The sequence below is a fragment of the Pocillopora verrucosa genome, chromosome 11, assembly GCF_036669915.1.
Source record: "Pocillopora verrucosa isolate sample1 chromosome 11, ASM3666991v2, whole genome shotgun sequence".
Taxonomy (NCBI): Eukaryota; Metazoa; Cnidaria; class Anthozoa; order Scleractinia; family Pocilloporidae; genus Pocillopora; species Pocillopora verrucosa.
In genome coordinates, this window is record NC_089322.1 from 2,300,001 (window position 1) to 2,313,267 (window position 13,267).

Genomic DNA, 13,267 nt, shown 5'->3' on the forward strand with positions numbered 1-13,267 from the left:
ATTACACGTTTAATCAAAACTATAACAAAATTACAGTACTGGTAAGTGTGCAGCAAAAAACCGCTGTGCACAACTTCTGACGGTAGGTTTTCATTAACTTGTAGATGGATGAAATTTTTGTGCCAATTTTTGATAAAAACATTAATGAAAAATATTCAACTTTGAGAGAAGAAAAATTATTTCTACAAGTTAAATTTTGGTGGACTAGCCACTTAACAAAGAGCCAGTACCAGAATTACAGCCAGTGCCAGGCTTCTATGCCAGTGCCTGGGCAAGAAACCTGAGTGTGTGCCTGTGTTCATCTGGTCAGTCAGAAGACTGTCATAAATGACAGTGTCTCTAAATTGCAAACATTAAAATATCAAATGCAAGATATAAGTCGGTGTAGACATTTCAACTCATTCAAGAACGAAGACTCTCTCTCTCTCTCTTTTATTGTCATTTTTTGTTTGAGACTCTATCTACATACATACCAGTAGTAAGAGTTTTAAGAATGGCAAGTTTTTCAGTAAGTGGAATCTCAATGCCTGGCACAGCCTGCGAATGTCAAAATCCATATATCGCCAGGCTTCAGGAAGATGTGGATAGATTGTGGAAAGAAAAATATTTTTGCAAGTTAAATTTTGGTGGACTGGCCACTTAACACAGAGCCAGTACCAGAATGACAGCCAGTGCCAGGCTTCTATGCCAGTGCCTAGGCAAGAAACCTGAGTGTGTGCCTATGTTCATCTGGTCAGTCAGAAGACTGTCATAAATGACAGTGTCTCTAAACTATGAACATCAAAATATCAATGCCTGATATAAGTGGGTATAGACATTTCAACTCATTCCAGAACAAAGACTCTCTCTTTTATTGTCATTTTTTGTTTGAGACTCTATCTACATACATACCAGTAGTAAGAGTTTTAAGAATGTCAAGTTTTTCAATAAGTGGAATCTCAATGCCTGGCACAGGCTGCGAATGTCAAAATCCATATATTTTCAGGCTTTAGGAAGATGTGGATAGATTGTGGAAAGAAAGCTTCTCACTTATAGTAACCTTGTGGAACAGTTAAAAAAATCGATATTGGAACTGTTCATCCAAGCTGCCAGCTGATTGTAAAAAGTTTTCCATGTTCCACTTGATAGCCCCTTGGCACAAGTAATTACAGCTTTACAAACAGAAGTAAAGACCAGGCGGCTTGCAAACAAGACAAAACAATGGTTCCATGAATCTCAAGGGTCTGGAGCTGATTTCCATTATAGATTTACTAGAAAAGATTCCCGTTGTTTTAGTCATAAAGTCATGAGATTAATCAAGTGGCTAAGCTGTGAAAGTGACTCCAGGAAAGAACGTCAAACAGTTCTTACTTTAGCTTACTTAAGTGTGAGGCTGAGAGACTGTGTTTCTCTCTTTAATAGATTTGAGATAACATTAGACCAGATTGATCAGCTTTCTATTGCTTGCTTTGAGTATTTTAAAGTAAATTCATTGTTTTTGCCAAGTTCTGTAAATCCTACTGTCTGAACATTGGGTCACATTGTTCCCACTCATTGCCGTCAAATGCTTGAAAAGTATGGGCAGGGGTTGGGAATGGTAACTATGGAAGGGCGAGAAGCAAAGCATATTTTTCTGAAGAAATTAAGTGGAAATACAACATATCAAAACAGATGGGTTGAAATATTTAGACATGAATATGTGATGCTGATTTGGCTGCCTGAGCAAGGTTTTCAGCAGCCAGAAGCTGCATGCAAAATTGTAGCTTACATCCCAGAGAGGGTATTCAGTGATCCATCTTATTGCTATTGCGGTCTGTTAAAAGCATGTCCTGAGGATGCTAAGTGCTGTTTCTGTGGAGACCCAATCATAAACCTTGTTGAGCAAAGTGTTAAGGATGGAAAGATTGCTCCACAGCTTTTGTAATTAATGCTAAATCTGTACATAGTCTGACTCAAAACCACTGTTGAATTGAGATTATATTATGATAAATTGTATTAGCAGCAGGTAGAACCTTTAAGATAGTGTTAGAATAAATTACACTTTGATCACCCCTCTGTTTTGTGGTTTTGATTAAAATTTGTCCCAACAAAACGAATCTAACTGAATGGCATTCCAACATTGTTTCCAATATTGATAAAGCATGTGTATTGTATTTTAATAGGATTCAGAGTGGAGTACAATTAAGGCAAGGCAAGAACTTCAAATCAGCCGAGTGCACAATGTTAGAACAACTTATAATTACAAACAGCCTGAAATATACTCCATTCAGTCGAGTTCTCATTACTTATATGCTCACGAAAAGGTGTAGCCAAATGCATTAGTGAATTTGTAGTGGGCTTTCACCACTACTTGCTGTGTCCTCTTTATAAATATGATGGTGAAAGGCGTTTTCAGAAGTTATGGAAACTTTTAAAGTTCCTTTACTTGTTCTTTTACTCTTCTTCATTAGGAATTCTCGGACTGAGTCGCTGCTTAGCTCGGATAACTTGGCAAAATCTCGAATAAGTCTGGTCTCTCGGTTATAGTAGATAACATCTGTGTGTTTTTCTTCTTTGTACGAAAAACCATAAGAACGGGCCTTTTTTACACATTGAAAAATTAAGGAAAAGATTTCCGAGGACATCGCCCGTTTGAACTCTACGGTCCAAGCGCTTCGGGCCTTCATTCTTGGACTGAGGCGCCTATGGAGCATCTTTGGCCACATCTTTACTTCTCCTTCGAGGACTGCTGACGCTGGAATTCGTGACATCTTAGCTCGTTTCAAAGAGCTTTGGCTTACGCAGTGTTTTTCGAAAATTGAAGTGAGAGCTGTTTTCACTTCATCTTCAAACAAAAAGAAATTACCGACTTCATTGCGTAGTGGATGCAGAGCCTCAGTGGCGTTCAAAATTGCATTTTTACTCTTACTCTTTGTCTGGGGTATTGAATTTTCCTTATATCGACTTGTTGTTTGTTAAGTCGATCAACTGGCTGAGGTTTATAGCATCATCATCGTATTGTGCTCTTTTAAGGTCTGTTATCGTTTCGCCTTTTGCATCTCATCGATCATCATTTTATATTTTTAAGAATTTGTAATCATCTGTCTTTTTACGATATCTTGTTTCACAAAATAATTTATTGACTGCGTCGCAACTACTCACCGGTGTGTGCACATTTTTCATTCTATTGCTGTTAAGATTGATGTCATTTAGAAAGGCTTCAGAGCCATCGAGAATACTATTTGCAATAGTGTCAACTTATTTTTTGTTTGAAGCGTCTGTTTGATTGACCGGGTCAATCTTGATTCAATCTTGATTCAAAGACGTCGTAACCAATTTCATCACTTATTGGTTTAAATGTTTTAGTAAGGTCTGGGTATGTTGATTGTTCGATATTTTTTGCATAAATATATATTTTATCATAATATAACAATTGATAGGTCATAAAGAGAAGTAGGTTCGTCTACCAGCTCTACTGGGAACATACATAAGCATTCTGAAACATATATCTGGCATAAAGTAATACAGTTGTTCACAATTTGTGATAGCATCATCTTTTATGTCGAAATTTGATATTTTCATTACATATAGAATAAAATTAAATAAATACAGTTAAATACACAGGCTGCGAATAATGACGGCGTAGGTGGTAGCAAAGATGTTTCGGGAATCATCTCACAGGTTACGATCACGTAATCATTGTCTACTTCTTCAACAGTGCACGCACACCAAACTCCTTCTTCATCGACTGCTTCAGCTTTGAAGCCCACAATTTGAGGAATCGCCATCACGTTTTTAGTCAACCGTGCATTTAGCTCATGCGATCAAAACAGGTTTGCGATCGATAAAGCTGGTCAACTTGTTTTGATGAATCTACAGTCAGTCGCTAGGATACTAAGTGGTGTCCAGTGTCCCTGGATAGTTCTAGCACCTCATTTCGCAAGTGTGAATGAAAACCGGAATTCTAATAAATTACGCACTTTCCGTGTTGAAGTCGTAAAATAGTTGGAGACAAGATGCTGCCCCCTGTGCGACTTCAAATTCACGTTGAATTACAGGATGATGATGAATTGATTCGAGTGGCTTAAGGTACAGATGCTGGAAGAGTAGTAGTCAGTAGATTTAATCTATGGATTCCAAGAATCACTCCTTAAAAAAGATTTATTGTATAACTGGTTTATCTCATCGTTTTTTAAGAGATCCCAAACAGCTGATTTTCAGATTCAAACTATCAGCAAACGCGATTCAGAATTTTACAGTTGACGCAGTTGTACTATACGAAGAAATAGTTAAAATGGATAAAACTGGAAATGAGTTGGTCATTGTGTAAGACAAAAAAAGTGGCTCATAATCTTCCGATGTTTCAATTCAATATGTTATTCAAACATCAAAATTTGTGTAATATAATATACATGAGTTATGACTCAACTTTATGAAATCAACGTAGAACTATCCGAAAACCCAAAAAAGAATCTTATTCAGTGGTGCTTATCGAAAAAGAAAAACGATTGTTTCGAGACTGAATAGTTACGCATTGACTGGGACTGACACATTGCATGCGCCAAAAAATATTGTCAATAGACAGAAAAAGAACCACAATTTGACTAAAGGTATTGATGTTCGACTCGCAAAAACAAACATAAGAAGGCGAGTTAAGGGATCACTGTTGACAACGATTTGATCACTTGGAAGAACATTGGTAACCCGCTTGGCCTTTTTGCTTCAGCTGGATTGGCTTCTGTAGGTGCTTCTCAGATAGTACAAAAGAGTTTTGGAAATAGAATACAAAATGAAGGGTTTACCATCCGGCAAATAAAATAGTATACAAATATTTATTGACGAGCATCTAAATTCGCATTTTACCAACACTTAACGGTCACATTTTACGACCATTTAACGGTCGCATTTTACGAACATTCAACAGTCGCATTTTACGAACATTAGCACTCGCGCTTTTCGAAAAGTTCAAAGTCGTACATTTAAAACATTTATTACATAAGGCCATTTATTTAACCTTAATAACATAAGGGTTGTTTACATTGCATGCGCCAAAAAATATTGTCAATAGACAGAAAAAGAACTACAATTTGAATAAAGGTATCGATATTCCACTCGCAAAAACAAAACGTAAGAAGACAAGTTAGGGCATCACTGTCGACAAAAACTCGATCACTTGGAGGAACATTAGCTCCGACTATAGGTAAAACACTTGGCCTTTCTGCTTTAGCTGGATAGGCTTCTGAAGGTGTTTCTCAGATAATAAAGTACATTTAAAACATTTATTTCATAAGGCTATTTAATTAACCTTAATAACATAAAGGTTGTTTACTGATACTATTTTACATAAGCTGTTTTATTGTAAAATTAAATGGCTCTGTTACATGGCGCCATCGGCCCAGATACAGATATTGATCCCAGAAACTTACAGCTATATCTTGATTTAGGATTAAAATTAAAAAAGATTCACCAAGTGATAAAATTCAATCAGTCAGCGTGGCTAAAACAGTGTATAGATTTAAATACAAACAAGAGAACTAATGCTAAAAATTAATTTGAAAAAGACTTCTTCAAGCTTATGAATAACAGCTTATTTGGTAAAACCGTGGAAATTATTCGCAAATATTCGTATTTCCAGTATCTGTAAAACAGTACAGCAAAACTGAAAAAAAGAACAACATTAATATAAATGTCACACAAAGAGTATTTTCCAAAAAGATTATTAAAATATACACTACAGTATATTAAAGTACTGTGCAAAAGTAATGCAAACGATTATCGTCGTTTATCGCGCTTTGTTCTTCCGATATATCGCCGATATATCGGCGATATATCGTTCATTTTCTTGACACCTTAAGAACGATAAATCGACGAGATATCGGAGCTTTCCTGCGATATCTCGTTCCGACGATAAATCGTCCCAACGATACAACGTTCCGGCGATATATCGCAATAACGATATATCGTAGAGCGTGCCAAACATCATCACGGTATATCGCTTCAGTGAAATATCGTTCCAGCGAATTATCGCTGAATCAGGAATGAGTCATTGCGATATATCGCCTCAGCGAGTTTTCTTATGGCGAGAAATGCTCGTCTTCTACATCTCGTTCAAGCGAAATAATTATAAGTTATTTCAGATTCCTTCCCCATTATGTTTTGGTATATGTAAGTTGTTAATGTTATTTTAGTGCGTCAGCAAAGCTAACTTTCAATGAAAGCGTAGTCAATAGTCGAAGTCGAAGCTAACTTACGTGTCATCAAAATTTTTAATGAGAATCTAGCAGCTGTTCATGAGATCAAAGCATCAGTCACTCTAAAAACGCTGGCATATGTGGGGATATGTATTCTTGATCTTTCCAAGACGTTAATGTACGATTCTCGTTATAATTATGTTAAAAAGAAGTTTGATGATAAAGCAAAATTATTATTCACAGACACAGACTCGTTGACGTATAAAATTGAAACTGAAGATATTTATCAAGATTTTTGGAATGACGACAATAAATTTGACAATAGCGACTATCCTGAAAATTCTCCATATTTTGATAAGAAAAATAACAAAGTTATAGGCAAGTTAAAAGACGAGACTTCTAGTATAGCAATTACTCATTTCGACGGCTTTAGATAAAAAATGTACTCTTGTAAAACAGATAATGAGAAAAGTGATAGAACAGCAAAAGAAATTTAAAAGATCGTCATAAAGACTTTAAAAAGTATTATTCAATAACAAACGAATGTATCATAAAATGAAAACTATTACGAGCAACAATTACCAACTTGGAAATTATGAACTAAATAAATTGTCACTCAGCTGCTTTGATGATAAGCGATATTCATGAAGATACTATAACATCTTACGCTTATGGACGTTACAAAATACAAAACTGAAATAAGAAAAAAAATAATGCTTCACCAAAGCTGTGGAAAAATAATGGCCTCCGACCATTTCATGTGTCTTTGGAACCACCACATCGTCTAATCTTCCAAACTCTCCAGTGATGAAGAGATTTAGATGAGTTTCGGCATCTTCAATCTAAAGACAAACTTCTCTGACAGACTTTACCGTCAAACTTTACTGGTAATCTTTCTTTAAAAATCAGCTTTTAATCGGTACCTCATGCTGACCTGTAATGGGTGCAATCCCCCGGTTTCCGTTTCGAAAACTACGCCGACCTTTTATTTCAAACTACATTACGTTGGACCTTTTTCTGTTGTCACGCAGAAAAGGGTTCGCCACTGTGCTAAGCGTTGTTGTAATAACAGATATTAAGTTGGTTTTTTCATCTTTTAAAACAGTAATATGTTTGGTGTGAAAAACCCTATCCCGCGTGGACGTCGTACGTGTGAAGTTTACAAGTTTTTATGTGCGGGCTGTAATGCTTGCTATGTCGGCGAAACCTCTCGGCATTTTTTTACGCGCTTGCGTGAGCACTTGGTTAGTGATAGGACATCTCACAGTTTAAGACATTTGCAAATTTCTCAACAATGTCGCACTTTATGTTCTGATGAGTGTTTTAGCATCTTCGATCACGCTTCCACAACTCTCCAACTTAAAATGAAAGAAGCTATTCACATTTAATGGGAGCAACCTACACTTAATCATCATCTTTATCCTTTTAATATAGAACTTTCCTTGTAATTGCATACATTGTTTTGTTTCTGTTGTTTGTTTTGTCCAATGAGCATTTTGTTACACACTTTAAATTTGTATAAATCAGAACTGAAGATGACAGAAGAACTATCGAGACATGTTTTTAAAAAATCTCGTATATTTTCTTAAGTCTGATGACTTGTTTCCTCGGGAAAGCCCCCGTGGTATTACTTCCCTGTTTTCTGGGAATGTCACGCAATGGAAAAATGATGTGAGATCACAGCATTAGTCTCCTATAGTATTTGAACGCTTTGATATTATAAAATGATTCCATCAAATGATTTCTTTAAAAATTTCCATAATATGGAAAGTAGTATAGAGAGTTGGCGTTTTCGTACACGGTCACTTTGTGGTCTGGCCCCGCCAACTCCCTAGACTATTCATTTGAATGTAAATCACTCGCGCGTGCCCAAAGAGATCACGATAATATTACAAATAAAATATATTTTGCTGATTTTTGTGACTTTACAGTCACCACCACCCGACGAAAATCATTACCCTTTGCAACATCGGTTGATTGGGAATCACTGGGGAAATTCGACGGTGACGATGTCTTGCAATAAATGTTCACAACTGTTCTTAACTGTCCTTCTCAAGTGACGAACTCATAAGTACATAGCGGGTTTTACGACTTTACTCTGTCATAAACTATTACACCCTTGAACGGATTTTTCGATATGTTCGGACAAAACTCGAAAAAAATAAAAAAAAATAAATTGAAACTAGGGGAAAGAATTGTCCAAACAGGACTGAATCTCTATAACAAGTTTCTTTTCAAACCTTACTCTTCCGTCAAGTGAGTTTGTGTCAAATCAGTTGTATGGAATTCTGTAATGTTTTAAATCAAAGTTGGTCAATTTAAATACTTTGCAAAATATTTCAATTGATTTTCTTCTTATTTTAGGGTTTCAAAAGCAGTGAAGTTGTCAATGCCAGCTTTTCTTCGTCTGTCGTTAAGGTTTCACGATGATCTGAGCGAAGACTGCATTAACTGATGAAGTTTCGGTTTCAATTCAGGTATGTCAAAGTAGCCTGCTTCAACAAAAATTAGTGTTGAGGAAACATGAAATCAAGCTTAACGTAATTTCTCATATGTCGTAGTTTTTTCTTCTTTTGTGAGCAGTGTAGCTAGTGCAGTTCGAATTACATAAAGACCGAGGAAATCTGTGAAAAAATAATTTACAAAAACTTGTGAATATTCCAAAGTAGACAAATAATTACAAGAGCGGGCAAGTCCTCTAGCTCTTATCTTGTCTCATTACTTATTTTTATAATACTGTTAAGTCTGGATATAACGCTGTCATTTGTTGAAAGAGCGTGCCCTATCAGGGTACAAAGCATAGAGAGCTGAGCTAAAGCTGTCACGCCATCTACCAAATTGTGCTATGTCCCACCTTTTCCGGGCCTTCTCTCTAGCTTTTTTTCGTTAATTGAAAGTGAATTTTCGGAACAAGCGAGCCGACAAGTAGTAACAGAAGAACCAAAAAATACTTTGAGCAGAGTGAGCAAAGACGAAAATCCTCAAAGAAAAAACGAAATGGACAGTCCGAGTTTTGAAGATTTTCACCCTTAGTTATATTGCCAGCTTGCATACGGTAATAAAAATCAAACACAGCTCACACTCGTATAGTTTCGTGTTCAAAAACAAAACAGAACAAAGCAGTAATAATGAAAAATATAGCCAAACTGGCATAAGTGTTAAAATTCTTACTAATTATATGACGGTGTCAGAGCGACTGCGATCATGCTGAGGTCCATTGCGGGTACATCATCATGGCGATCTCCGGTCAGCGCAGTGAAGAAAGTCTCAGAAATTACAATAGCCTCTCTTCGGGTGAACAACTAAAAGCTTACTCTGATATTCTTTCCGATGCGTTGAGAGGAAGGCCACATCAGTCACTGAAGCCGAGTTTTACGGCGCTGTCATCCCGAGAAATCTTAATGTTCCTGTGAATTCGGCTGTCGTTTTTACATATAACAAGGCCCTCAGCAGTTTGTTATCTACTTGCCATGTGAAAAAAACTCGCGAGTTGTTAGGAGCTTTAATTCGTCCGGAATTTAGGGAATATTTCACTTTTAAATTCTGAATTAGAGAATAAAAAACTTCAGGCAAAAGTGTTAAAGTCGACCTGTCGCGCCGAACAATTTCAGTTTGTAAACTTTTGCAAATTGTGAACTTTGATGGTTTTACATTTTTGACAGCTCTAGTCTTGTTTAACCAATTAAATTATTTGAACCATGCTAACAAGTTTTCTGATTGGCTTATCGTAGCGTGCTTTATGAGAGTATAGAGCATGCTTATGACACTGTTGTTCGCTTTGAAAATAAAATTTGTTTTGAAAATTGAAAGTAATGCCTGGGGAATTGAACGGATTCTGTATTTTAAGACAAATAGAGAATCCGTGGCTGTGCTCTGTTCTGTTGTAAAGCACTGCGTCTCGTGTTTCTTCCTACACTTCTTTCCTGCTCTAACCGTTTCCTGCGTGCTTTACAGCAGAACAAAGCACAGTCAAGACTTCTCTAATTTTTAATTAAAGGATGGCTTGGGAGACAGATTTGCATAATCAAGATTCTGCAAATAAAATGCAAATTAACCAGGCACGGTCTTTAATGGACCACACGCTCAGCGGTCAGAAATTTTCGCAGAATTCACATTGAGTGTTTCTCTCAAACTTCCTAACTTAGTATTAAAACTTTTTTTTAGAAATGTGAAGCTAATCCAATAATTAGTTTGGTGTTTAGTGGACGAATTTTCCAATTTTGTTTATACACAAAATCAACTATTGTTTAATCTGTATTACCTTCATTTCTTCTGCATTGTGTTACATGCAAACTGGATTTCTCTCAGCAAATCATAGTGTAGAGGTTTAAATTTTTTAGTGGAAATGTAGAAGTTGAAATTGTTATAGGAATAGGAAACATTTATGTGGTGCATGTCAAGCGCTGATTGACTTCGAAAATTTCTTTGAAATTTGTTTTTAAAAATGTCGGGGAAGAAAACGTTTAGTCGCTATTACGAACAAACGATTGTAAGGTCCCTGCCCCTTGCTGAGGCGACCAACAGTTTTCCGAGAAACACAAGCTTAATTGTTGTGACTTTCACCGTCACCAGGTCGTCTTCCGCATCCACTTCTAGCCTACACCAGCACTTACCTTTACATTGAAAATCCTGGTGCCACGTCAAAAAAAATTTTATTTGATTGTTTTTGGAATATTTTCTTTATAACATAAAACTAACACTGTCTAATAAAGAATCTCTTAGATCTCAAGACCGACAAGGAAAAGCTCTAATTAATCATTACCTTGCATAGTGAGAGTGTTTCTCTCTCCGCGAGTTCAGAAAAAAATTTTCCTCGCCTCGCTAGAAATGATCAGTAAAACTGTGTAAAGGCCTTTACTTGCTTTACTAAGAAACTTAAAAAATAAGTCAGTTTTCTGTCATATCTTGTTTAAAACCATGCCAACGATTACAAAAAGTGACTTTTTTAATATGGGCTTGTAATACTCTCCAAAGGTATTTTAACTCGAAATAGAAATAATCAGATGCGAATTCGCTTCATCCTTTGGATCGGCAATCAGGAGATAGAATATGAGAATAATTCACCATTACTTAGGTCAAATTTCTCATCCGGGTCGTTATATTCTAGAATAAAACTACGGTATTAGTAACTTATCCCAAAAATTAGAATGATGCGTTGTTCGTCATCATTGTCCGTGTTTAAATATCCTCTTCAAGCACTCACTAAAGACGCACACAGAGAATTAAGAGAAGGAGAAGCATTTGTGTTCGTCTACAAAGTCGAATAGAAATTTTACGCACTATCAGTACGCATGACCTTGGAAACGCAAGTTTAGATAAAGTGTTTTAGTTTAAACCTAATGGGAAACTGAACTACTTCCTTAAGACTCGTCCTTCCAAAGCAAAAATATAAACAATGCCAAAACATACTCTCCCTTTCCTTACTTAATACTGATATTTACTCTGAGTGTTTTCAGCTACAGAAAGAAAAGTTTCGCTTGGGACTCACTGAGTTCCTAAGGAATATATATCTGATCTTACATGGACAGTGTCTCCTACTCTGATCCATGAGTTCGCCTGCTTCTCCAGTTCATTAAGACACACACGAGCGAAATCTCGAAAGTCAGTTGATCGCCATCGCGCTAACGGTTTCAAAGGGCACTACCACTCGACCAGATATGCCTCAAAGTTCGCTCAAAGGACATCGTAGGCAAGCTTGTTTTAGTAAATGCGTCCATAAATATCGTCAATACTTATTTTAGCGATACATTGGCCTACGGCACAAAATCAGAATGCATTGTGCGATTAGCAGATCTCCACGCCAAACCAGAAATTTAAAAGGCTATTTTACAGTTGTTTACTTAAGAAAGATGTTTTTCGTCTTTTCACGAGCGTGGGACAAAGAGAAAATTATCAGTCCCCATGAGGAATCGAACCTCAGATCTTCGGATTCCGCGCTCCGATACTCTACCACTGAGCCACAGAGACTCTACAGTGAGCAAGGTCTATTACGAAAATTCATATGACACGCGTCCTGCATACTGCTAGGATCAGGAATGTCGATAGCTTATTGTCTGTAGACAGAAATAATAGAGATGGTAAGTTTTGAGCTCGGTAAAGAATTAAGAAAGATGTTTTTCGTCTTGTCACGAACGTGGGACAAAGAAAAAATTCTGAGTCCCCATGAGGAATGGGACTTAATCGAAGTTGTGTACTTAGTTGCCAAGCCTTTGATTTGGAGTGAGGCTGAATTTGACCATGTTGTGAAAGAGACCGGTACCTACTTAGCATGATAACCAAGTAATTTATATTTGAAAAGCAGCAGGGTTTGTATCATCACTTGGTCACCCTTGGCTTCACCCTGCTCACAGGCTTAGCAACCAGGCTTTTCTTACTTTCGCCATGAATCCCTCCCAATGTGACTCGTGCATGAAGAGTTTCGATCGACTGAAAATAAATGAGGAGCACATTTACGACAAGCATTTCGACCGTACAGATGATGATGACATTTCCTTATTTTATTCTAAAAATGTTTTACCGTTGGTCTTTGATACATTCAAGGCTAAGCTCCAAGCAGGCATTCTGAAAGGAAAAGTTCAAGATCGATCAAGAAAATCAAAAAGGTTGATTTATCACTGCCCCCTTGATTTTGCCGTGGGAACCTATCCAGTTCGACGTCGACGATGGGGAATCAAACATCATGAAACCTGTTGTGTGAGGGTCGTATGCGCGACCTCAAAATGCAGTAATCGTTTTTGTCCCATTGGTTTTGTGCCCAGAGTGGTAATAACAATTTTTCCAGATGGAGGCCACAGCAAACGATTTCTCGTTGAGAACGAAGCTTATGGAGCATAAATACAAAGTTCAAAATTGAATGGAGAACGATCCACAATAGCCATGAAGTGGAAAAGCCAGTCAGAATGATGTAGCTTAATCAATGTAAATGCGTTAGATACTAGCTGAGTCAAATTGATGCTGAATTAAGAAAAAAACAAAGATGTACCTTGCTCATGCAGATTAGATTTTTACATTAAGATGTGACGACATTATTCGGGTGCTGTGGGTGTTCCCAACTCCAGATCTAGTTGAACTCGATCAAGAAGTCATCTGGCCAAAGTGATTGAAGTCCTACGTAATCT

The 13,267-nt window shown here is 36.9% G+C and overlaps 1 long non-coding RNA gene and 2 pseudogenes across 1 annotated transcript in view; 2 read left to right on the forward strand and 1 right to left on the reverse strand.

Annotated features, from left to right (window-relative positions):
* LOC131776399 (uncharacterized) overlaps positions 1 to 1,975 on the forward strand; it is a 6,120-nt pseudogene extending 4,145 nt beyond the window's left edge.
* Positions 1 to 13,267, forward strand: part of LOC131776403 (uncharacterized) — a 97,563-nt gene that overhangs the window by 32,977 nt on the left and 51,319 nt on the right. The gene's annotated exons all lie outside the window — the stretch shown is intronic.
* On the reverse strand, positions 2,160 to 3,746 carry LOC131776400 (uncharacterized; annotated as a pseudogene).